Source organism: Marmota monax, unplaced genomic scaffold (genome assembly GCF_021218885.2).
Source record: "Marmota monax isolate L192 unplaced genomic scaffold, Marmota_monax_Labrador192_F-V1.1 WCK01_AAM20220418_F8-fsc00064, whole genome shotgun sequence".
Taxonomy (NCBI): Eukaryota; Metazoa; Chordata; class Mammalia; order Rodentia; family Sciuridae; genus Marmota; species Marmota monax.
Genome location: NW_026694542.1, coordinates 8938905 through 8965282, shown reverse-complemented (window position 1 = coordinate 8965282; position 26378 = coordinate 8938905). Strand labels below are relative to the sequence as shown.

Genomic DNA, 26378 nt, shown 5'->3' with positions numbered 1-26378 from the left:
ACTAATAGACTTAGGATTTAAAAGACTCAAAGATTCAGAAGCCACTCAGATGACTTTAAACTCACTGAATAGAACTGTTCATGGAGAAAAAAAGTCTAACAGCAGATGAAAGGAAAGGAGTGAACATCACATACTTAATCAAGTCCTTGAGCAAGCTGTGATGTAAGGAGCTAGGAAACAAGACAAGTGTAATTGGAACTAGACTGAAGGATGTCACAAAATGGTAGAAACAACACAATCTTAATTAGCAAACCAACTCTGAAGACAACATTTAGGAGATCGTGACGGATCAAGTTGCTCCTAAAATTTTTTTCAAGGTCTTTAAAAACATCAGTTAATCCAGGTAACAGACCAAATAGTATATTTTTAAAAATTGTGGAAGAAATCTTGTTATACTGAGGATAAAGAAAAATCATCATAGTTTTTAGCTGGGGTGGGGGTGGGAGACAGGTTAATTGAGGAAAAGAGTAATTGAAAACTAACATAATTTAAAAAAATTTTGTAGTTGTAGATGGACAGAGTGCCTTTATTTTATTTGTTTATTTTATGTGGTGCTGAGGATCGAACCCAGTATCCCACATATGCTAGGCAAGCGCTCTGCCACTAAGCCACAGCCACAGCCCTAAAAACTAACATTTTATTTTATTTATTATTTTTTAAAATATTTATTTTTTTAGAAGTAGTTGGACACAATACCTTTATTTTTTTAAATTTATTTTTATGTGGTGCTGAGGATGGAACCCAGGGCCTCGCACGTGTTAGACGAGCACTCTACTGCTGAGCCACAACCCCAGCCCCCAAACTAACATATTTTAATTAAAAGAATTTAAAAAAACCCTAATAGGTTTTAACTAGAATTTTACTAAGCATTCTAACATCTTGTTGGTGTTCCACAATAGCCCTATGAAGCATATATCATCATCAACTTCATCTAATGGACAAGCAATAATGAAATTCCATGACTTGCTCAGCAGGAAAAGTTCACACTCTTTCCCACACCCTGAACTAAGCTAGGTTGCCAGCTTGGGCAACTTAAGGCCACCCAGAAGTAGATGAGAAAAGAGAGTTTCCCCACCTCCCTCCCTCCCAAAAGAAACCCCATGTTTGGAAGAAGAAACAGACACAATGCATGGTTATTCTAATACTCAATGTCCAAAAAATACTTTAAGGTCCTCTATTTCTTATTTACTTTATTAATAAATCTACTTACTGACCCATCCATGGGATTGCTTTCTAAGATAGGTCTATGTGAAATCCAAGAGGTCAAGATATACAGAGTAAAATAAAAGAAAGTCTCAGCATGCAATAAGAGGGTGCACAGTTAGGAAAATCTAAGAGGAGCAACCTGGAGCTCTCAAAAATTGCTGGACTCCTAGGTCTTATATAAGATCTCTTCTTATGAAGAGTGATATCTAGGAAACAGAAAAGAATTAAAAGAATAAATTATCATGACACATTGCTGAGGCTGGTCTTGAACTTGCGATTCTCCTGTCTCAGCCTCCTGAGTCAATGGGATTATAGGCGTGTGCTACTGCTCCTGGCTTGGCATCACTTTTTAAAAAAATATATTTATTTATTTATTCTAATTAGGTATACATAGCTGCAGAATTCATTTTGATTCATTGTACACAAATGCAGCACAACTTTTTCATTTCTCTGGTATACATGATGTAGCGTCCCACCATACATGCAGTCAATTGAGTGCCTAGGATAATGATGTCCATCTCATTCCACCATCTTTCCTGCCCTCATGCTCCCTCCCCGCCTCTCCCTCCTTGGCATCACTTTTTAATTGGCTCTTCTTCTACTTGTCCAATAAAATGGAGCTAGAAGCCATCTTTCTCCCAGTATAGACTCATGCAGGAATCTTAGACATGATTTGTTTACTCCTGAAGAAAGAGATCTTGGTTTAAAAAGAAAGATCATTAAAGCAAATATGCAAATTGTTGTTTTTCAAAGAATGGTCTATCAATAATAACAAGACACAAAGCAATATACAGAAACGGTGCCTATTCATGGAGGATGAAGAACCTCATTCTTAAAAAGGGGCAGCACAGAAGAGACTTGTGCTCCTGGGGGATTCCCCTCACATCTTCCTTTTCAGTAGAGTTTTACTGACAAGAAGTAGAAGCATTAGAACAAGGACTTTCTAACTCCAGCTAGGATAACTTCAACACACTAATGCCAGCATCTAAATAAATGGTAATAATCAACAGCATCTGGCAGGTGTATGTAGTTCCTCTTGAGGAATGACTAACTCAACAAGATAATCAATTGCTTTTCAATCATGGTATCATGACACATTCTGATTAGTTGAAGGGCAGAGACTTTGAATAATTTACTTCTAGAGTAAGATTGGATTTAAAGTTTTTCTATAATGATGCCATTCATTTGCATTAGGATATGCTTTCTTAAGGGGAAAAGTCCATTAAAAATAACTTATAACTTACTTTACTTATGCTACAGTCTATAGTGACTAAACAAATCTGATGTGCTATCTTAAATGTGGAAATCACAAATTTCTACAGCGCTGTTTTTCCTTGAAAACACTTTGCTTCTTCAAAATTGTGGGTGTTTCATGGAAGTGAATGAGGCATATAAATATCAGTTGGACATATACTATGGTAGGAAAAAAAGCTGAGAATTCCTATTGTCTGAATATGCTGTTTAAACACAGGAATCCTTTGGTGTCTTCTGTCCTGTGACCCAATACCCTTAGCTTAATTTTTATCCTAGGAATCCATCCTTAATACGGAACCACAATGACCTCAAGGCTCTTTATCTGCTAAACCACAGTAAGTGGCAACACATTGGGAACCCAGGAAGCAATCCTTCAAATGGCCTGTGATTCTAGAAAGGTGGAGGAAAGGACTCAAAACCACCAAATTATCTTAGTACAAACTTACAGGATCAACGTATTTCCTGCCACATTTTGCAGCAGATCATCATTATGCATGTGCCACTAGAAAATATATTTTTTAAAACAAATGATGAGCCTATAGTAGTGCACGCCTATAATCACTGTGACTCAGGAGGCAGAGGCAGGAAAATCACAAGTTTGAGGCCAGCCTGGGCAACTTAGACTTGTTAAAAAAAGAAGAAGAAGAAGAAGAAAAATGATGAAATATTGTTTTCAAATCCATTCATTATGCCACTGAACTGTGAGAACATGGAGAGCACAGGAATGTAGCTTTATGATAGAGTGTTTGCCTAGAATGTGCAATGCCCTGGGTTCAATCCCCAGTACTACCAAGAAAGCACAATCAAAACAAACAAAAACCACATAAAAAAGGAAAGAAAAATAGTTTTGCCTGGGTTTGGCATCACTGTGTGTGTGTGTGTGTGGGGAGGTAGTACTCAGGATTCAATCCCCAGTGGTAGTCTACCTCTGAGTTAAATCCTAATCCTTTTAAATTTTTTTTTTTTTTAATTTTGAGACAGGATCCCACTAGGTTGCTTAGGGCCTCACTGAATTGCTGAGGCTGGTCCTGAACTTGCGATTCTCCTGTCTCAGCCTCCTGAGTCACTGGGATTATAGGCGTGTGCTACTGCTCCTGGCTTGGCATCACTTTTTAAAAAAATATATTTATTTATTTATTCTAATTAGGTATACATAGCTGCAGAATTCATTTTGATTCATTGTACACAAATGCAGCACAACTTTTTCATTTCTCTGGTATACATGATGTAGCGTCCCACCATACATGCAGTCAATTGAGCGCCTAGGATAATGATGTCCATCTCATTCCACCATCTTTCCTGCCCTCATGCTCCCTCCCCGCCTCTCCCTCCTTGGCATCACTTTTTAATTGGCTCTTCTTCTACTTGTCCAATAAAATGGAGCTAGAAGCCATCTTTCTCAAACACAAATCTGGTCATATCACATTCCTGCTTAAAGTCTTTGCTGATTCTCCACTACCAATAGGATGAAACTCTCCACCATACAAACACTTTAAAATACTCAATCCACTCTACTTTCCAGTTTCATTTCCCAACCTCCTCACCTCCCAGTCCGCCAGCAACAGCAAGTAACAGTCTTTGCTTTCTGGAGCGTGCCATGCACTTGACATCACTGGGGCTTTGCTCATACTTGCTCCTGTTTGAAATTTTTTTCTCTACTCCCATTTTCTGAGTAGGGAGACTCAGTCCAATGTCTCATCCTCTCTCAATCTTCCTCTGGTTTCTCCATATAGAATTATATGCTCTTTCTTCTGTATTCTAATAACATTTTCTACAGAACATTTTTATAGGTCAGTGAAGGCTCCCAGGGACCTAATCCTTCTCCCCAAACACTCTCCACTCTTGCTTCCTTGCTGGGGTTTAGTATGACCTTAGTGACCATGGAAGGCTGTCAGATGTCTCAAACAAAGAAACAGAAAAGGGGCTGTTCCTGGGAAAGGGGATGTAGCTGTGGGCTGGGGTACAACAGGACAGAAGGGAGGAGGGTGAACATGTTGAATCTTCTGTTGAATCTTGAATTCACAGGAAAAGAGATGACACCATGAAAGAAATTAAGTGGACAAAACATTGGTGTCTGGATAGGAATGGGGGGTAGGGAACACACACAAAAATCTATGCCTATGGGAATGTGCCAGGATTTGTATGACAACTGTTTAAGTAAAAAGAGTAAAAATTAGATGGAGCAGTGGACTGGACCATGTGAATAGCACAGACATCACAAGACAGGGCTGTTATTTAATTAGTTGTTGAACCGGCATGGGATTAAGAGGGATCCTTTTCTAAAATACACACAGGAAACCGTAAGGAGTTTGGTGCTTATTATTTAATTTCTTGAAGCCTAAAGAAAAACTGCCAGTGGGAAATCTGGTCCCTTTCATAGAGGGCAGTACAATTCATTATTCGCATACCTGTTTCTCTCTATCCCCAGGGGCCTGGTACACACAGTAGGTGCCCGACAAATATTTGTTAAAAGGAACTGAAACCACTTCCAGCCTAATGGGACTTGTGGTCTAAGGCGGCAATATGGGGTGAATATTTGCTAGATAAATCATTTTCACCAGAGTCACAGGTAGTAATTTTTGTTTTGTTGTATATTTACTACTTTAATTTAGGGCTGGTAATATGAAATAAAAAAAAAAGTTTAAAAAAAAGGTGGGGGGAAGGATTTAGCCAAGAGAAGAAGATGAAGGAAGAGGGAGTATTGATGTTGGGAGGAAGAGAAGCACTGAGAATCACAGGAAAGGGGCTAGGGGTATTTGGGGGAAAAAACAAAAACAAAAACCCATAAACCTTAACTAGAGAGAACTTTGTCTCTGAATCCTGTTTCATAGCCTGATTGGGACACCAGTTCTCATTACCTTGGAAATTATCTATCTTCAGGAAAGCGTTACAGGATGGTGTAGAGGGCAGAGGGGACTGAATCAAATTTGAACAAACGAATAACCAACTACTCTTCAGGAAAAGGCTGTTGATAGCAATTTCTGAGTCATCAGCTTTAAGTGGTGGAGAACTTGGCCTCTTGTAGTGTTGCCTTGTCTTGTTCTTTGATTTCCCTTCCTGAGAACTGGCACTTTCTTGTTGAACCTCCAGAGGTACATGAGTTTGCATGCTGTATGTGAATACCCTGTGTGTCTGCGCCTGTATGCCACAGATGGTGACCCCATGGGGATTCATCTCACGATCTCTTTCTCTGTCTTCCTTACTCTCCAAAGCAGAAGATTTCAAGAAGGAATGGAGTGATCATAATTTTGCCGTCTCCACCCTTCTCCATGGCTCTCCACTAAGACATTTAGATATCATCAGAGCACTCACTGCATGGAGAAAACTTTTAAAGCAAACAAAGCAGAAAATAAAAAAGAAGACTCAGGAACTAATTATTGTGATTCTCTGGGGGTATTTCAGGGTGGGTGATCTAATGAGAACTCTCACACCCCATCAGGAAGACTTGATGGGAAAGCAATGATCTTAGCAGTGTGGCTTTGACCTGGTATGTATCATCTACTGGACAAAGGGCCACTCTCCTGCCAAACCTCACTCCCAGACAGCTCTCTGGGTGTTTCTGTATGGCAGTATGGGCTCCAAGACAGAAAAAAAAAATGGTGTCAGCTATGATAAGGTGCCTTTGGGGCAAAAACCACCATCCCCTTTGTGAAGTTACAAATGTGATATTTAAAAAAATCTTTCTGGATTATTCTGTTTGATCTGACAAAACTCAAGCAAGTTTGAATTAAGTTGAACTTTGCAAGGAAAAAAAAATAGAAGGGGAAAATGAGGGTGATGTTTCTAGACCCAAAAGTTTCCAACCAAATCACCAAGTCTGTAATTGCAAAATAAAAACACTAAATCTCAATATCTATTTGCACAGCTCATTAACTAAGGGCTCACACTCAGCAAATGGGGGGGGGGGTAGAAAAGAAGAAGAAGGAGAAAAAACTTCAATGCTAAATATGTTTCAAAAGTTACTAAAGGAGACCCATCCTTCCCCAGGATCTAAACTAGGTCCTGCCACAGTCTGCTACGCTGTGGTTGGACACATCTGTCTGTCTGTCTGCCTTTATTTCTTATTTAGAAGCAGCACATCCAGATGAGGCAAAGCATCTTTTGTCAGACCACGCGGGGAGAAAGAGAACATTTCTTTTCCCACTGAACATTATGAACGTTACGGCAGGCACTCGACCTGTTCTGCTACTGGGACAACATGATTTACAATGTGAAAAGGGAAAACCTAAATCACCAAGTAATGAAAACATTAAAGTTAATGCATCACAAGTGAGGAATTTATTACCATTAACTCCAATAAACAGTTATAAAACACTCGTCCTTTCCTGTCCATGCACAGGGACACAGACCCTGGACTTCATTAAGCTCAACTTTCTTTTCTTCTTCACTAGACCAGTCATGTGTGTTTGAACCAACCACCATTTATTGTTAAGTGGACTGGTTCATTTTCCAGAACTGTAGAAAGCTGAAGGCACATCCATTTTGCTTCACGGCACTTGGTATAGACGGATGAAATAGCAAAGTTTAGAAGACATGCAGCTCAGAATTGCTATATAAGTTTATTTAAAGTCCCTAAAATGTATGTCTGACAAAAGCAGAGTAGCTCTTCCGAGCAGCCGTTCTCGAAGAGGGCATATAAGTAATAACGCCTGGTGGAGAGGGTGGCATATTAGATGCCAACGCACGTCTGGTGCATTTAGTCGGATAATTTTTCCCTTGTTATTGTTTGGAATAGCACCTTAGAAGCCTGAGATGGAAACCATTTCCTTCTAACATTTTTCTCTGTCACAGGGGCATACCAGTTTATGACCTTAAGGTTGTTCATGAACAAAAGAGGCTGCACACACATATTGGATGGCTAAGGTAGATTGGTTCTGGATTCATTTGTTTTTTGAGGGAAAAAAAAAGAACTAAGGTGTCTTTTTGGAAAGCCAACTGTAATTGTGGAATTGCTTGGATGTTATAAAGCAGAGAGGTGAGCCAACATGAAATTCAGGCTTTCCTGACCAGAGTTACAACAGTCACATTTTACAGTGATACTTTATGTTGGGGGAGCACTTCAGTGCCTCTACATGCCCTCATGTATGGCACCTCCTGGTTTCTGACATGGTTAGAAAGGCCTCACCAGTTCAGCCTGCAGCAGCTGGAGCCAAGGCTCACACAATAATATGGAGGAAGAACTAAGGTGTAAACTCATATTTGTTTTCTTTTTTTTTTTCTGAAACTCCAAATCCAGTATTGTTTTTTGCTACACCACACTACATAAACATCAATTAAAAAGACTGCTGCAGTCAAAACTATAAAATCAAGATGAGGAATGTTTTCATTCTTTATTTCTCAATCCAAATTTCATGGTTTTTAGGAACTCTACTCTGCTAAGAATGGTTACAGGAAAAAATGAGAGTCATTATGCCTGGAAGGCATCCAGGATGTTCAGCTCTGAAATGGGACCTGACTTTTGACAAGACCAGAGAAGAGGTTATCCTCCTGCATGAGACTTGAAGGGATATTTAGCTCTAGCCACTGAGTGGAGTTGCTGGGCCGATCACGGGCCAAACTGTAAAGCACATGAAAGGAGGGGCTGGAGAGGCTCTGATGCAGGATCATATCTCACAAAACCAAAGCCAAAGTTTCCATAAGACCAACTGCTAAAATGTAGCATGATGCAATAAGGTAATAATACTTATCAAGGAAATTCTCCCAAGTGTTATGTCATCATTTATTTTAGTATCCCCATAAGTACGCTACCTAGGGGAGAACTCTAGATGGAACAGTTAAAGGACTCTCAGCAGTGACAGAGCAAATAAGCCAGCCAATCATTTCACTGATGGGGAACTTAATACCCAGCCTAGCAGCTAGGTCCAGTTAGCCAACTGGACTCATCTGAGGTAAGATGACCAATTTGTTGTAGAGTGGAGAAGAGAATCAGGTTTTCTGACTCCAGCATGTCAGTCTTTTACTCCCATCATATGGCAATGATCCTTCTCCAATCCTGGGATGGAGGATTAATTTCTATAGGCGAATTAAACCAGAAAGGTATGAAACCTTGGGACACAAAGTTCAGTGGAGAGTAAGAAGCCATACCAAGAAGAGGTGAATTAAGTTAAAGTCCATGTACTGAATATGGGGACTTCTGCTTTTCTTTTGCTGCTAGGCTCCAAGAACCCTGCTAGTCATATATGATGACGCCATTAGGGGTTAGATACATGGATCCTTCTGTGGAAATAATGAATGGCTTGAGAGAAAAGATCTACACATACTGATGTTTAGGATACCCCAAGCAAAATGATTGGGTGCCCCCATCACTCTAAACTTTAGACTGTAAGTAAATCCTATCTGTTGATAAATCTAATCTTGATGCATAGGCAATCTGCTTTTGAGTGGCTTACTTCCCCCACCCATCCCAGTTCTGGGGAGTCTACCATTGAGCTACATCCTCAGACTTTTCTATTTTATTTATTTTTAAAATTTGAAACAGGGCTTCACTAAGTTGACAAGGCCAGTCTAGAACTTGCAGTCCTCCTGCCTCAGCCTCCCTAGTCACTGGGATTATAGGCTTGCACCAATGCACCCAGCGAGTGCTTTGATTTTTAAATATGAGCAGGCACCTAAGGATCACCAGATATTTGCAGAAAGTCCAACGTAAAAGATAAAGACCAAAGTATACAGCAGAACCAAAAGAACTTGGGGAAATAGAGTCAATTTAGGGAGCAGAAAAGAGAATTTATATATATAAAGAGCAAACAAACAAAAGATCATTAACATTCCTAAAGGGATGAAGAGACATTGTAGCCATGAAAAAGAAGGCTTAGCCAGGGACAATCAGAGAACAAAAACAGATAACTGGAAATTAAATACATGGCAGCCAAAATTTAAAACTAAATCAACAGGTGAACTGGAAGATAAAATTGAGTCTATCTTTAATAGGGCAAAAAAGAGCAAGAAAAGAAACTCCCCCAAAGACAATAAATATTAGATCATAGAAAACAAAACCAAGGAAATGATCAAACAAACAATAAAAAATTTCAAATGAAGGCTATGTCTTCGAATTGAAAGGGTCCTCCAGAAACCCAGCCGGTGAAGAAAGAGACTCACACCTTATGTGTCACTGTGAAATTTCAGAACACAATGGATAAGGAGAAGATCATAAAAGTTTCTGAATCATGGGGAAAAAAAGGCTATATCAAAAGAATCAAGAACCAGAATGGCATTGAACTTCTCTATAGCAGTGCTAGAAACCAATGAAGCCAAACTTTCCAAAGTCTAGGGCAAAATGATTTCCACCAGCATTCTTACATACAAACGACCAGTCAAGGGTAATGGTAGAATAAAGAGGTTGTCAAGAAATTGAACTCCCAGGCAGCCTTTCTCAGGATGCCACCAAAATTTATGCTCCATTAAAATGAGGGAGTCCACTAAGAAGGAAGGTGATACTGGATCCCAAAGGTGGGGTTCTGACAAAAGAAAGTGATAAAGAGAGATGCTTCAAGAACATAATGGAACTGATGAATCATCTGATGTGTTTGGCCATGAGGAAAACAGTCATCAGAGGAATCTTACAATTCTGCCACAAAGTTTGGGAGGATTTAGAAATGGTGATTAAGAAAACTAATGACATGAAAAAGCCAGGGCATTTGCCAACTCCAGGAAAAGCAAGAAATGAAGTGTAATTATACAACTTCATGAGAGTTGACAGTAAATAATATTTACATAGTTAAAATAATGTGTGTCTTGGGGCTGGCTTATGGCTCAAGGGTAGAGCACTTGCCTTGCACATGTGAGACACTGGGTTTGATCCTCAGCACCATATAAAAAATAAATAAACAAAATAAAGTTATGTGTTCATCTACAACTAAAAATATTTTAAAAAATAATGTATGTGTTGAATACTGATTAACTAAAAATCATTATATAATTCCATGGGGAAGATGAAGTAAAGAGAAGTGAGGGTAAGGTTGGGATTGAGGTGATAATTCCTTCTTTGTATAATGTGAAATAAATAATGTCTGAAATTGATACATTAAAAACAGCTGTTGGGGCTGGAATTGTGGCTCAGCAGTAGAGCGCTCTCCTAGGATGGGCGGGACCCGGGTTCGGTTCTCAGAACCATATAAAAAGTAAAGGCATTGTGTTGTGTCCATCTACAAAAAAGATTAATTCTCTCTCTCTCTCTCTAAAATAAAACAGCTGAATAGTCATATTACTTAGAAATATGAAAGGTACCTACCAGAATAGATAAAAGAATTGAAGCAAGAATGGAAAGAGATCACCTCTGAAGATCAGAACTCCAAGTTTGGGAAGAAGTGGCTCTTTGTGTTACTATTTGATTTTTTTTATACCTCTATTTATTTATTTATTTATTTTTATGTGGTGCTGAACTCAGGGCCTTGCTCGTGCTAGGCGAGCGATCTACTGCTGAGCCACAACCCCAGCCCTGATTTTTAAAAAATATTGTTTTTAGACATTGATTGGCCTTTATTTTGTTCATTTATTTATATGCAATTCTGAGAATCCAACCCATAGCCTCACACTTGCTAGGCAAGCGCCGTACCACTGAGCCACAACCCCAGCTCCACTATTTGATTTTTTTAAAGAACTGTGCATCTACATTGTTTTCATAAAAGTAAAAATAATTGGAATATGGAAAAGTAGATTTACAACTATTTTATAGCAAAGCTACATGTCTCCATATTTACATGATGATGTCCATTCTGAATGGCAGATTATAGAAAACTCCTAAGCTTAGTCTGTAACCAAGAAATCTAGAAAAGAAAGAAGAAACAATGTAGAATAAAGATAAACAATTTCGTTTAATACACACAAAGTTCTATTTGAATTAGATATCATTTTAGGAATACTTTAATAATCTGTAGTCTTTATGCAATTTTAAGACTCATTTTACAGTTCTAAGATCATACTTTGTACCATAGGTCTAAATTGCGTAAGCTTTTTCTACATTGCAAGGGACCCACAAAAATAGGTCTCTTTCCACTGGAGATCTACTTTATTTCATAAGTAATAAAAGGTGTGGACTCCTATTACAAAATTTGAGGTCGGATGCTTAGGGCATACAGAATATTATGGTGTCACTGGGCATGGCCAGAATTTATTGGGAACATCCCACGTGGGAGGTGTTGTGCTAGAGCACAGAGATTCTAGATGTCCTAGAAAAAGACAACTTGGGACCAGTGCAGAGAGAACACAGAAATGACCTTAATTTATAGGGATGGAAAGGCACAGGGCTGTCAAACAGTACACTTGTTGTCCTGCATTTATGTTAAAGGTTTCACCTTTTAAAAAATAATCAGAAACACATAATCATTATTCTTGACATAAATTACACTTTAGATTGGGGGTGGAAATCATGTTTTAAGAATAGGAAGGGAAGGAAAAATAAAACCAACTGCATGTAATTTTTCAAGTGGAAACAACAGCAATATGAAGATATATGGGTGTCAGACCCACTGGTAGAGGAAGGAGGCTGTGCTCTCTTACTTCTTACAGTGTCACTCCTGTGACCTCTACCATTTGAAATGCTTTGATTCCACCTTGCCCAAGGGACCTGTGAGCACCAGGGAAAGGGATGAAGAATGCCTATGCCTGACCTCACCTTTACATTGTCTAACGACTGAAGGTATAAATCAGCTTTCCCCTTGAAGACCCAAGTGTCAGGAGCTCATGTGAAATGCTGGAAATATTAAATGATGTCCCTGAGGGTTTTATTGTTACTCAGTTTTCTCCTGTAACTGGGAGAGCTGTTCACATGAAGGATACTTTCCCCCAGGATCTCAATTTGTATATAAAATGAAGTATGAAACTCCAACAACTTCTTGCCACTTTGGAAAGAAAATAAACAATTAGTGGAGACTGTGCTTTGTGCCCACTGTCCTGTTTATATTTCATTTATCTCTCTGCCTGGAGAATGGTTCACACCAACAAAAGATTTGAGGATGCTGTCATTACAAATCCTTATTTCCAGAGCAATAAATCTGTGATGGTTAAAATGGAATGAAACAAAAAAATCAAGCAAAAAAAATTCCTTAGATAATCAATGTGTTTTTGCAATGGGTATAAGCGAAAGCTGCTCCTTTTATCCTTTTGAGCAGAGGAAGTGTGCTAATAATTACAGTTGAGGGGCAAGTGCCTGGATGCAGGGTTCTCCATCTAGCTCATCACTGTGATCTTGGGCTCACCTTGTCATCTCCCTTCCAGATTCTTTAAGCAGAATTGTAAAAATCTTAAATATCCTAATACTCGTTGATTTGATAATCCTCACCACTACCCCTATACTAAGAATAGTTTTCTATAATAAGAAAAAGGATCATTTTCCTCTTGATGAATAAATTAAAGTGACTTGCGCAAGTCTCCCTGTTAGTAAATGGACGAGACAGGAATTCTCATGCCAATTCTTAGCATTAATATCTCCACATTTCTCAATCTTTCTCCCTCCTCTTTCCATCAGATTTGAAGTACTGCTACACAAAGAATATAGTGTCTATTATAGAAAATTACCACACATTGATATAGACCTTTAAGAGTTTTAGAGCAATTTCAAACCTCTTATTTGATTTTTATAATAGCTCTATGAGGCAGGAGAAGGAGAGACTAGAAGTAAAAAGAAGCAGCTTATGCAGTTAAAAAGAAAAGGCAGTGAAATATTAAGGATTACCTAAGATATTGTGGAATCTTAATTACCCCAGGTTTGTAAAAGATGGCCAGATGTATGAAAATATTGATTAGCTTGCACTGTCCTGTGCTATAATAGGGGACTGATTACTAAATGACCCTCTGCTCTGTGTTCTAAGATCACATGCCAAGTATGAAAAGACAGAATGGTGTGATGTTCTCTCTTGACGTGTGCCATCTTGCCATTCAACTGTGCCTGAAATAGCGATGAAGGGCACCACTTCACTCAGGGAAGAGAACGTGTGGGCGTTCAGGGCGATTGCAAACAGCAGAAGAAGGAAAGTGAAGAAATAAGATTCTTTTTTTCTTTTCTTTTCTTTCTAGAAGTAAAACATCTTCTGAAACAGGCCCAGTAGTTTTGCGGCTGTTGTTTTTGGTGCTGCTTAAATGGTCTGCATCTAAGGGAAATAGAAAAGGGTCTCTCATCCCAAATACCTTCTCAACTGACTTCCTTAATTTCTGAAATTCTACCATTAGGAGCCCATTGCATGATTCCCTCTTGACCACGAATGCTCTGGGGAAGGCAGAACACTAGCAAGACATTTGCATCCACAGTGTGGCAACAAATGGGCACATCACTGATCATTGGGAGGGGGAGGTACAGACTCTAGCTGTCTAGGGACAAGCACAGCCACTTGTGACCATGCAGTAGACCACCAAGCAGAGGTAACTGGTGGAAGCATGTCGCAGTGACTGTCATCCATGAGGTGTGAATGGTGTTAGTACCAAACTGAGCCATTATCAGCCATCAACACCTTAGAGCAGCGGTTCTTGTTCTTTTTAAAATAAGAATGGTAATCAGAGTGGTAGAGGTGCTGAGGATCAAACTCAGGCCTGTACTGGCAGACAAACACTCTACCATGGAGACACACTCCAGCTTGGAGCAGTGGTTCTTCACTGCCCATCAGAATTGCCTGTCAACCTTTTAAAAAATGTGGACACCTGAATCAGAATCATCTAGGGATGGGGTTGAGGCATGCTTATTCTTTCAAAGCTCTGGAGATGGTTCTGACGCTCATCTAGGGCTAAGAGCCAGTGCCCCAGAGTGAATTTGCATGTTTGGTCCTTGTCAACCTGATGGCTTGCTGGTAGGCCTTGGTGAGGTGGGACCAGGGGAGCTCCAAGTGAGGGAACTTTACACATCACAACTTTGACAAACTACCCAGAACGACTATTTCCAAGACTTGAAGAAACACAATTCATCTATGAAAGTGAGGACTTCTGCATAACATCATTTCTGACATTCCAGGGAAATCATTATCTATGTTCACGTATCTCGGGCTTATCCATACCGCTAAAGAAACCACCTGCTGCTGTTTCATTACTGTACACCCTCCCCATCCCAGTCTGGACGACTCTCTGTCTGTCTTACTCAGCAGCTTCACCTTGGTTATCCCCAAGGTATGTCTGTTAGTATTAGACCCGTGTGATAGAAAACTCCAAATATCAGAAGCCTTAACAAAACAGATGATAATTTCCCTCTCAAGTACAAAGAGACTAGAGAAGGCAGCTGGGGAGGGAGGGCATTTAGGGCTCATTTTGTCTCATTTCATCTCCACTATCCTTTTTTTTTTCTGTACCAGGGATTGAACTCAGGGGCACTTGACCACTGAGCCCCATTTTGTATTTTATTTAGAGACAGGGTCTCACTGAGTTGCTTAGAGCCTTGCTTTTGCTGAGGCTGGCTTTGAACTCACAATCCTCCTGCCTCAGACTCCTGAGCTGCTAGGATTATAGGTGTGCGTCTCCGCATCTGGCTTCATCTCCACCATCTTTGTAAAGCACATGATTTCTTCTTCATGTTGAGGCTGGCTCCAGCTCCAGCCAGTAGGAAGAACGAAAGGGGTAATATGGAAAGCATCAGACACCCTCTACCTGCTTAAGGATACTTGTGTGTGACCCTAGAAGTTGTCACATTGCTTCTATAATCCACTGGCTAGAACTTAAGTCACATGGTTGAATCTAGTTGCCAGGAAGGTAGGGAATAGGGCCACCACGAATTCACCTAAAAGTGAGAAAGAAGGGGAGAATGGATATAGGGGGGCCAGTTAGCAGTTTTACCCACACCAAGACACAGCTAAATGTGTACAGGCAGTCACCTTATGAACTTAGAATATCCCACTGGAAAGGAAGCAAATGAGTGTGCGAAGAGAAGCCTGGTTAATTCCAGGTGCCGGGTAATTCATGGTGATTAGAGGAAAGTGTTTCCCACTAATGAAGAGTGAGAATAGGTTGAAAGTAGTTATCTGTGGCCCGAGAGTCATAACAAAGGCCTCAAATAAATGAAGTGTTGGTTTTGCTTTTGAAAGGTTATGTTTCCTCCTGGAATTATGTGATTCAAAAGTCCTTCTCTTGGCTAAGGAAGGGCTAGAATGCAAGCCTTCTTGCCTGAGTCCCTGGAGTCAACTTCTGTAATACTGTCAGGAGCAGAACACTGTATGAGACCATGGGATTGTACCTGGCTGCTAGTGCCCACAGTGCCAACTAGGAGCAATGCTGTCACCAACTTTACATACAAATTCTGCTTCGACTGGCATACTCATCAATGGGAAGTTGTACTTTCCCCTAACTCTAGGACTCCAAGTGATATTCCAGATAATGTCAGTACTAGTGACAGATCTGAGGGTACAACCTGAACAATGCTGATCTATAAACATGGGATCTTAAATACAAGAAATCTATTCAGCTCTGTGGCTGTGTTTGGATCACTTCATGGACTAGGATGGTTTTTAATGTAAAGCACTGTTTCATTTCCCCTCCGATCTCCCTAAATCATGCAATAAACTTGCGTCCTCTCTTTGTGTCTCTCATTTGTCCAGTTGATTAAATGGTATGGCCAGTTAGCTCAGTTGGAGAGGGCACAGTACTAATGAGTCCAAGGTCACAGGTTTCATCTCTAGAAAGGCTGGTTAGTATGCAGGGTACAGTTCTATTCTGTGTCCAGTTGACTATTTCTCTACCCCTGACTAGCTATTCCAAAATGTTTGTTAAGAACGGAGGCTGAGTAGGAAGGAGTGGGTTTCTCAGGAGAATTAAGGTGTTCTGTTAGAAAAACCTTGCGAATGTCCTTATAGAGAGTTGTTGGGCAGAAGTATCTCTGTATAAAGAACTCTAAGCAGTTGGGATATGAGAGGATCTCTCCAACCATAAGCCATCCTACTTCCAGGAGATTATGATCTAGCATCTCAGAGATCAAACTGCCACACCAGGAATGGAAAAGAAAGTCGGAGTGGCAAGAACAATGGTCATACTCACAGGATGAGGTTCAAAGCTTCATGCTTGATCTGAGTCACCACTTTCTGTCTCCTCCTTCCAAGCCCACCTCAGTGTTTTCCACCCCCAGGTGACCTGTCATGATGTTGTTGTGGGGAAATCATTTCCAAACCAGAAATGAAATCGGCCACCGTGTTTACTTGTTTTAGACTAGAAATGTCATTTCTCACCATGGAGATTTTTCCCTCTTATCAAAAATCTGTCAATCTGTCCACACAACCTGGAGAACATATGTGTTTTTGATCCCTCTGAACAAACGTGGCCCAGCACCTGCACAGCACTCAAGGGTGGCCAGCCCTCATCCTCGCTCAGGGCCGGCTGCTGCTCTTGGAGAGAGAAAGTAAAAATGATTGATTCAACATCTTAATTAAGATAAACAAACAAAGAGGAACATCAAATAATGGTCCTGACAGTTTGAAACAAGCTGAAAGTACAGCTTAGCATTTCATAAAAGAAAAAAAAAGTGTTTGATGTGAGGATGGCAGTTTAATAATTTGTAAATATCACTGGCTTGGTATTACAGCTAATCCAAATATTTTCATTTCTCATCATAAGTCACCCTCTGCTGATGGCTTGTCCTCTTCAACTTACAGCTTTTGCTCTGAAGCTTTGACAGAGGTGGAGAGGGGAGGAAGAAAAGGCTCACAGGTTCTCTTTGTGGAATGTGAATTACACTGGTAACTTCCTGTGTACGTTCTGATTCCAAATAGTCACCAGAAAATGCTACTGACCAGCTCGAAGGATTTATTGCCCGTTACTTCACCCCCTAAAAACGATCAAACTTTAATTATTATAGCTTTCCATTAGCTTGTTTTCTTAATTAAGAGAATCTGAGCTTTTTCTTGGTTCCTAAATTGTCGAGAAATGAGGAAATGGAACACTTACACCATCATGTCCCTACAATAATGTTTTTATATCTTGATAGTCAGTTATAGATCTGTATCTAGAATGTGCTTTATTGCCTTCATGCCCCACAAAGAAGAACAGCGGGGGCTGGAGATGTGGCTCAAGCGGTAGCGCGCTCGCCTGGCATGCGTGCGGCCCGGGTTCGATCCTCAGCACCACATACAAACAAAGATGTTGTGTCCGCCGGAAACTAAAAAATAAATAAATAAATATTAAAAAAAAAGATTAAAAAAAAAAAAAGAAGAAGAACAGCGGGAGCAAGTGTATCCTTGTTAATGCCTGTGTCTAAACTACCCTCCCGTGGATGTAGAGGATAAGCAGGAAGTTGTGATGGCAATTATAAAGTCAAATGTGGGAACCTCTATATTGGCCAGGACATGGTGTTTTAGCTCTTATGACATATATTCAGGAAAATAATAGGAAATTTTACTAATTTATTTGGGATTCTTCAGGGTGCAAGCTGGAAAGTTGCATTGTGAAACCAGAGCTGAAGGAACACTGTTGGGCAGACAGAGGCTTTGGGCTTTTTAAAAAGGTATGTGAAAGGGGAAGGAGGAGGATTCAGGCTATCAGATCATCCTGCAGTTAGATATGCCTCTGGATTCAGTACATGTCCATTCTCTCCTGGCCATTCCATTCTTAACATCAGACATGTTTTTATTGCTCTTGGATGATACCAAGCCCAGGCCAGAGACCATGCTGGATGGGCATGACAGGCAGGGGCCGAGAGAAGCTGCAGTTCTGAGAATTCTCCACAGGGAAGCAGTATGAGATCAGGGTTTAGATAGAGGCAGCCCCAGCTCCACCCGCTTTCCCTGGTCAGATTTGAGACAGTTCTTCCCTTCCACAGCATAGAAAGAGACCTGTAAGGCAAGATCACCTCTCCTAGGTAGTCCTACACTTCTAGGTTTGTCCCTCCTCACTTGAGCCTGTGGCTTTGTCTATTCCATCTCTGACCTGTGCATTTCTGAATAATGCCATGGGACTCAGGACCCACTGTGTGACATCACCTCACCTTGAACTGGGGGGCCTTGTACACTACCACAGCAGAAACCTGCAGAGGGGAGCTTAGCAACCTGTCAGCTGTTGTGCTATTCTTGGCAGTATGAGTTCTGCCAATCTCTCAGTGGCTGGGTGACCTGTGATATTTCCATCTTAGGTACTCTGAAGGAAACAGTGCCAGCAACAACTTGATTTTGTTTGAGTTATAGAAAGCAATACAACTGATGGCCAAAACTTCACATAGGGGCCTAGACATAATCTTGCCAACAACCCATTGATATAGTGTGTGATAACAGTAAAGCCACACCACTAATCATCCTTACTTATAAAACAGAAATAACACATGACACTTTCTGATAATTCTTAAGAACTGTGGATTCTATGTGGATTTTGTACAAAGGACCCAATACTGCAAAAGTTCTTTTTAAAAAAGACAAACAAAAGTAAATATATTTATCATGTAAAATTTCATGTTTTAAAATATATGAATTAAAAAATTGTTTTTTTTCTGTGCTGGTCACTAAACTCAGGCCTCATGCATACTAGCTAAATGAATATTTTTAGAATAGAAATATTTTACCTTTCTTCTGTTGGACATTCTCTAAAATACATTCTATATAGTTGACAGGCAAATATTACATGTACTGGATTAAAAACTTTCTAAGACATTCAAGTTGTAAAATTGTAATACACTAAACAGAAAATCTATTTTTAGCATGTCAAGTTTTGAAAGTGGAAAGAGTAGGAATAAGAAAGAACTGAGGTCTATGTTTCCTAAAATATATCTCAGGTAACCTCATCCCATATTTTATTCTTTTTTTTTTAAATAAATATTTCAGAACTGAAATATTTTGGTTTCTTCATATTGTTCTCTTTTTTTTCCTTAATAGCCTCTACAAACTACTTCCAGATCCTCTGCATCAGTTTCGTTTCATTCTAGGAGTTCATTTCCATTTCATTCATTCTAAGAATACTCAGTGGAAAAGTAAACAAAAAGAAGCCAGGTGTGGGAGTACATGCCTGTAATCCCAGCTATTCAGGAGGCTGAGGCAGGAGGATTGCAAGTTTGAGGCCAGCCTCAGCAACTTAATGAGGCCCTAAGCAACTTAGCAAGACCCTGCTTCAAAATAAAAAATAAAAAAGGCTTCAGGGTGTAGAGCTCAGGTTCAAGGTCCTGGGTCTATCCCCAGAGCTGAAGCAAAAAAAAAAAAAAAAAAAAAGGCAGAGTGAGATCTGCCCTATCAAGGGTCTCTCTGGCGACTGCCTCCGACAGGATGACACAGAGATGTGTGGAAAAGGAGTTTCCCCATTGATTTCTAGTAGGGCTGCTCTCAGATGGGATCAGCGGCAATGGTGTTAGGTGAAACCAGTCAACACCAGCTTCATCCGTCTGGGGCAAAAACTGGGCTAGAGAACTGGGGCACACAGAACCAAAATGGAGAACACAAATAAAATATTGATCATTTTCCCTATATTCCATCTCCAAAAGATAAGTAAACCTATGAGCAGTAGGAAGAATGCTACCCTCGTAATACCAGGCTATTTTAATCTTTCATAAAATACAACAGCGGGCAGTCTGTGATATGACTCCAGGAGTCCTCTTCTGACCTAATTCAACTAGGAATTTCCAGTAGTTTTAAGTGATGCTATGTCCAAGTGAGCTTTAATGCCAACATTAGATGATGTTGGTAGAATCTGTCTCACTCATGATTTTGTGTCTGTTTAGAAAAGGTTAGGTAAAGGTAAGAAGGAGACAGAATCCATCGAAACATCTCTTATTAAAGGGAAACTTGTTAAAGAAAAGATTTTAACAGCTCAAAGTACCTTTGAGGCCAATAAGGGCACCAAAACGGATTATTAGACCGTGATCTGAGGTTAGAAAAAGGACGCCGGCGCTGACTGATTGGAAAGCTATTGGAAATAAATAAAAAGGGTACATTATGTGAAACAGAGGGTCACAGCGCTGGAGCATCTTGAAAAGCCATAGGTGTGCTGGTTACATTTATCACAACATTCATGAATGCTTTGTGTACTGCCTGGGTTTGTAGGTCTTTTGTATGAGATATTTTTAGATAAACTGATTTCACAGGAAGAGGAAGGTGATAAGTGTCACATGCTGTTAATACTCCAGCTTGACATCTTTGGGATCAAATTTGGTGCAGGGCACAAGTGAAATGAGTTTGGTGGCCTCAAGCTAGGCTAACACCGATATGTATCCTTAAACAAAATCACAAATCATTGGCTGGCAGCTGAGATCAGAGACCTGGAGCTGAGACAGCAGAAGTGTCACAGGCCAGAAGCAAGGCTAGCTGGCGGAGCTTTGTTGGGGAACCAGCCATTATCTCTGGGTCTCCTGCCTGGCTTCAGTTTGTGCCACCAACAGCCCTTCTCATCCATAAACGCTAATATTCACACTGGTTTTACAACTGCTCTTTGCCTGCCAAATCCAACATCAATATTCCCAACAGCATTTTATGAAACCTTTAGTTATCAAAGTCCACATCATTCAGTCAATTCTAATGATAGTAATTTCATAGACACTATGGAAAAGGAGTCCTATTTTTAGACTGTAAATGGGTTTAGCAAAATAATGGAATTTGTTCCAGTGAATTTTAAATCTAAACACTGCTTGCTTTCTCTCCAATTCAGTGAAGGGTTTCTGTGCTTGTTGGATGAAAACATGGAGAATTAGAAAACAATGACTGTGTGAATGACATTTACAGAGATCTCACACTGGAAAGGGCATATTTTATTGTGACTCTGTGTCAAAGTGTAGTTTCATCAGAGGACAGGAGGCAAAAGAAGCAGGCAATCAATACTTGGGCCTCTGATATCTGAACTGAGAAAGAAAATCATTATCCTGTTACTTTTATTGTGGCACAGTGCTTGAAATACTGCACCTTTTTTCCATAATAATCCAATATTTGGGGGGGGCTGCAAGTTAAAAAAAACCCTTATAGGGGGTGAAATCAGAACATAAAGCAGAAAGGAATGCACACACAACATTTTATAGTGAGAACAGGAAGAAAAGCAGATTGGGAAAGAGAAAAGTTAATCTTTTGAAAAATATATAATAATCCAATTTCTTATTGGTATTTCTCTAATAGCACATGTTTAATTTCTGAGTTTCTAAAATCTCAGTCAAGAATTCCTTGTTTTTACTTTTTAAGCAAAACACAGATTTCTAAGAGAAAAGGGTTTCCTCAATTACGAATGAGGTTACTTGGGCAGCATATGCACCCCTGTCTTTATTGAAAAAAAAATTCCATTGTTAAGGCACTAAACCAGACATTTAATTTTAAAAGTCAGTTGTACTATTCACTTTTCACTGGCAAACAAACAAACAAACCCTGGTCATTGAACTTAGATTTCTTGCTGATTAGAGGAGAAGAATTATCATTCATAAACCCCTTTGAAACTTTCATGCCCAGCTTCAAGTACAGTACCAGTTCAGTCTGCTTCTAATCGAAGTGTTGTTGGTTAGGATTTTCAAAACACTTCAAGGCCATTAACCCTCCCCCTCTAGATTTCCGCTTCCAGTTGAAAACTATCTGAATATATGTTATGGAGAATGGGATCCTGCCAGTCACATGTGCTTTGCAAAAACAAGTAAGACTATCTTCAACCTGACTTTCGTACTTTCAGGGGTTGGTACCATGATCCAGTTATTTAAATTCTCCTCCCCCACCTTTAGAATTATTATTGATGAGATTAGCATTATATAGTCATAAAGTCATGACCTGCTTTTCTAGGCTGTCTGCTCCAGCCCCACGGAGAGCTAAGTGGGTCCTTAATGAACAAGGAAAGGTTATCTGGCTGCACACGGTGTCTCAAGTCTGCTCTGGCTAGAATCTACAGCAGCCACAGATAACAGTTCAAAGTCATGCAAATGAGGGCTGTGGCTACCACTCTGCTCCTCACAGAGCGGATGTTCCTGTGATCTACTGGCATAACAGCAGTAGGAAAAAAAAAAAAGATCTTCTGAGAGACCTAATCCATCTGGGCAGCTGGTTTATTTCAATTGAAGAAACCACTAAGGCAAACCAGGAGAATTGCTAACATTAAGGAAAACTGACAATATCAAGTATTGGTGAGGATGGGGAGCAAATAGGGTTTTTATACACATTGTTGTTGGGGAGTGTAAATTGGTAGAAACCTCATGGAAAACTGCTTGGTAGAATCTACCGAAGCTGACCATGCACAAACCCTCTGATCTAAGGATCCCTTCCCTGGGTAAATAATCAACAGTAAGGTGAGCATAATGTAAACCAAAAGACAGGGTAGGAGTGTTCACAGCAACATTTTATCTCCAAAGTAGAAACAACCCAAATGTTTGCCTAGGTTGGAGTGAAATAAAATGAAAAAATGTAATACTAGGTAGTCATGAGAACAAAGGAAATGCTTCTACATGCAGAAACATGGATAAGTCTTATAAGTATATAATGCTGAATGAAAGAATCCAGACCAATGTGGTTCTTCTTAGATGAAGTTCACGTATAAGCAAAATTAATCTGGTTATAGAAATAGAAGTCAGAACTTATTCTGGAGACAGAATAATTGGGAAGAAGCACCCAGAGAAGCTTCTGGGGTGCTGGAAATATACATCTTGGTTTGGGAAGAGATTATGTATGTTCACTTTGTTAAAAAAATCATTGAGCTCTGTTATAATATGTGCGTTTTTCTGTATATGTGACATCCTGCAATAAAAAAGAATTATAGAAATATAATTTGTTACTAATTAGTGCCTTTGTCAACTTCTGAAATACTAGGAAATAAAGGAAGAACAACTAAGGCAGTTTCTCCTTGAGTGAATTTTATTACAAAATTATATTTAAAAAATTCCAACCAGGGTGGTGGTGTATGCCTATAATCCCAGCAACTCAGGAGCCTGAGGCAGGAGGATTGCAAGTTTGAGGCCAGCCTCAGCAACTTGGTGAGGCCCTGAGCAACTTAGCAATAACCTGTCTCAAAAAATAAAAAAGGGCTGGGGATGTGGCTCAGTGATAAAGCAGTCCTGGGTTCAATCCCCAGTACAATAAAATAAAATAAAATAAAATTTCAGAGAAACGACACAGGTGTGATTCAAAGGATTTGTTTCTTAGCCTGGAGCTCAAAAGACAAAATGGCAATTTGGTTTAAACCTTCAAGTATGGTACAGTACATTATATCAAAGATCTTATAGACTGCTAACCAGCTATTATGTGGGTACAAGAGGAAACTGGCTTTAATTAAAACAGGAACTATTTCAGCTTAATAATAGGAGGAATTCTAGAACAGAAAGTTAAATAGCTATGGAATTGGAATAATATCTTTAAGGGGGGAAAACAACAACAACAACCAGCTGGTGGGTGGACAGATCCACAAGATACCTTGAGTTCTCTTTCAGAGCTATTCTTCAGGTCAATAGTGGGATGAGGAATAGTTTTTAAATCTGCCCTTTGCAGAGAGCACTGGAAACTTAGGTCTCTTGCCCTAAGCTTAGTGATCAACATTGAAACATTCCCTAACTCAGTTTCTCTTTCTGGAAGTTTCTGTTGTCTTCCTGCTCCTCCTGGTGATGAAGGAAAGAGAAAGTCCAATTGGTTAATGCTCCAAATTGTACTGATTCTATGATCACATATAGTATATAAATATAAAGAATTAAAAAAAATTGGCACTGGGGATTGAACCCAAGGTCTCTCTGCCACTGAGCTACACCTCCAGTCCTTTTTATTTTAAGATAGGGTCTCACTAAATTGCTTAGGTTGTCCTGGAACCTGGGGTTCTTCTGTCTCAGCCTCCTGAACAGCTGGGATTACAGGCGTGTGCCACCATGCCCAGCTAAGGATTTTTATTATAATAAATCGAATTGCAACATGGATGATGCCAGAAATGTCTATTTAAATGGTAACTTGGAACACTTAACACTGACTCAGAAATTAAGTTGCTGCCATCACCCACAGGCTTTTAGAAGTAAAGGGAATAACAAAAGAGCCCTTGGGGAGCTAAACTGAACTAAAAGGAGCTGGGACTGGAGGAAACCCTTTGCAAATAAGAGAAATAGAATTTCTTAAAAATACAAATGATAGACAAGAGATGATAGAAAACTATAGAAGTTTTCTTCCCATCAATCACTCTTCTTCTATACTCTTAAACTCTTTCTGTCTCTAAGAAAAAATCATATTCAAGAGATGTAATTGAATTGCTTTGGGTTTTGTTTTCTGCTTTTGTAGCTGAGATATGCACTTATCTGAAATAGGAGACACCTACAGAAGAATACTTAAATTTTTTTTTTTTTACTTATTGATGGACACAATACCTTTATTTGTTTTTATTATTATTTTTTTTAATGAGTTGCCGGGAATGGAACCCAGGTTAGGCAAGTGCTCTACCACTGAGCCACAACCCCAGCCCCTAGAAGAATACTTTTAATGCTTCCTAAAATACCCATTTGAAAGGTGCAATGATTTGAAGTTAAGCTCTTCTGTGTTAAAGTGCTACTAGATTTTTAGCCTGTTCCCATGTGGTTTTCGAGATATTGGCATTCTAAAAAGTGCTGATTCTTGCTTGGTAAATGGAAACTGAGTTATAGCATCTAAGGTCTGAGGACTCAGAAGTAGATTTATGCTACATAAAGACCGATGTAAGAAAAAAATAATTACATGGAAATTTAAAGCTCTTCCAATTGCAGGTTTCTAACTTCTCTGGAGTGGCTTTCTGTAATAACTGAGGCCCCAGTGCTTAGTTACAGGTAACACAGCAGTTTTCTGAATTGTATGACCAATTCCTTGGATTCTATCTTAGTTACTGCTAAATTCTTATAGTACATGCTACAATTATATGCTGCAATTATACATATGGTATTGTCTTCTTCTTCTTTTTTTTCTTTCTGGGGATTGAACCCAAGGCTACTTAATCACTGAGCCAATTCTTCAGCCCTTTTTATTTTTAAATTTTGAGACAGGGTCTCTCTAAGTTGAATAGGGCCTTGCTAAATTGCTGAGGTTGGTTTTGAACTTGTGATCTTCCTGCCTCAGCCTCCTGAGCCACTGGGATTATAGGCGTGGGCCACCATGTCCCCACTGGCGTTGTCTTTTTGACTCTATGAGCTGCTGAAAACTGGAGCATGGAAACAATGTCCTGTGTGCCTATATATCTCGACAGACCAGGTCCCAGAACCACTAAATCAGTCTCAGTCCAGAAATTCCTGTGAATTTCCACCAAATATAGAAGAAGTATAACATATATTAAAAAATAATTAATTGTTAAAATTAAGGCAATTTAACCAGTTTCTGTGAGCTCTTTGTGACTCACAGTCAACAGTCTGCATTTGGTCATTCTCATTTACTTGGAACTTCACTGCAGGCTCTGTGAGTGCTACAACTGTGCTAGGTACAAAGAGCAAAAGCAGATGGCCTCTAGCTGAATACCCGAAACGGTAAATCAACTATATAAAAAGAATATGATAAGGAGCCAGAATAAACACCTGGAGTTCACAGAAGGTGGAGAAAAGTACCATGACTGGACCCTGAGAGATGGCAGAGAGGGGACAGGGACTGGGGGAATGAGCTTTTCAGAGAGGCAACAGTATAAGCAAGACTTCAATGTCCACCCTGAATATGTGTGTTTCTGGACAATGGTTACTTATAGAAGCCCAGAGCTTTTACTGGATGAGCAGGTGTGGTTCTGTTCTAGGAAATAAGCTTGACATTCCCAAAGAACTCAGAGGCCAAACTAAGATGGTCCAATGACCTAGTTTTCCTCTGTGTTATCCAGGGTCATTGGAAGTTTTCAGTCAGAAAATAATGGGATAGGGCTGGGGATGTGGCTTAAGCGGTAGCGCTCTCGCCTGGTAAGCGTGTGGCCCGGGTTCGATCCTCAGCACCACCTACAAACAATGATGTTGTGACCACCGAAAAATAAAAAATAAATATTAAAAAATTCTCTCTCTCTCTTTAAAAAAATAATGGGATAAAACCAGCGCTTTTCTAGTGATGGAGATGATATAAATATAGTTGTTCTGTAACTATTCTCCTACTGACTGAGCTATTCTCTTTTCCAAATAAAACAAT

General features: G+C 39.7%; 1 protein-coding gene across 1 annotated transcript in view; it reads right to left on the bottom strand.

Annotated features, from left to right (window-relative positions):
- Skap1 (src kinase associated phosphoprotein 1) overlaps nt 1–26378 on the bottom strand; it is a 284881-nt gene that overhangs the window by 53778 nt on the left and 204725 nt on the right. The window lies entirely within an intron of this gene.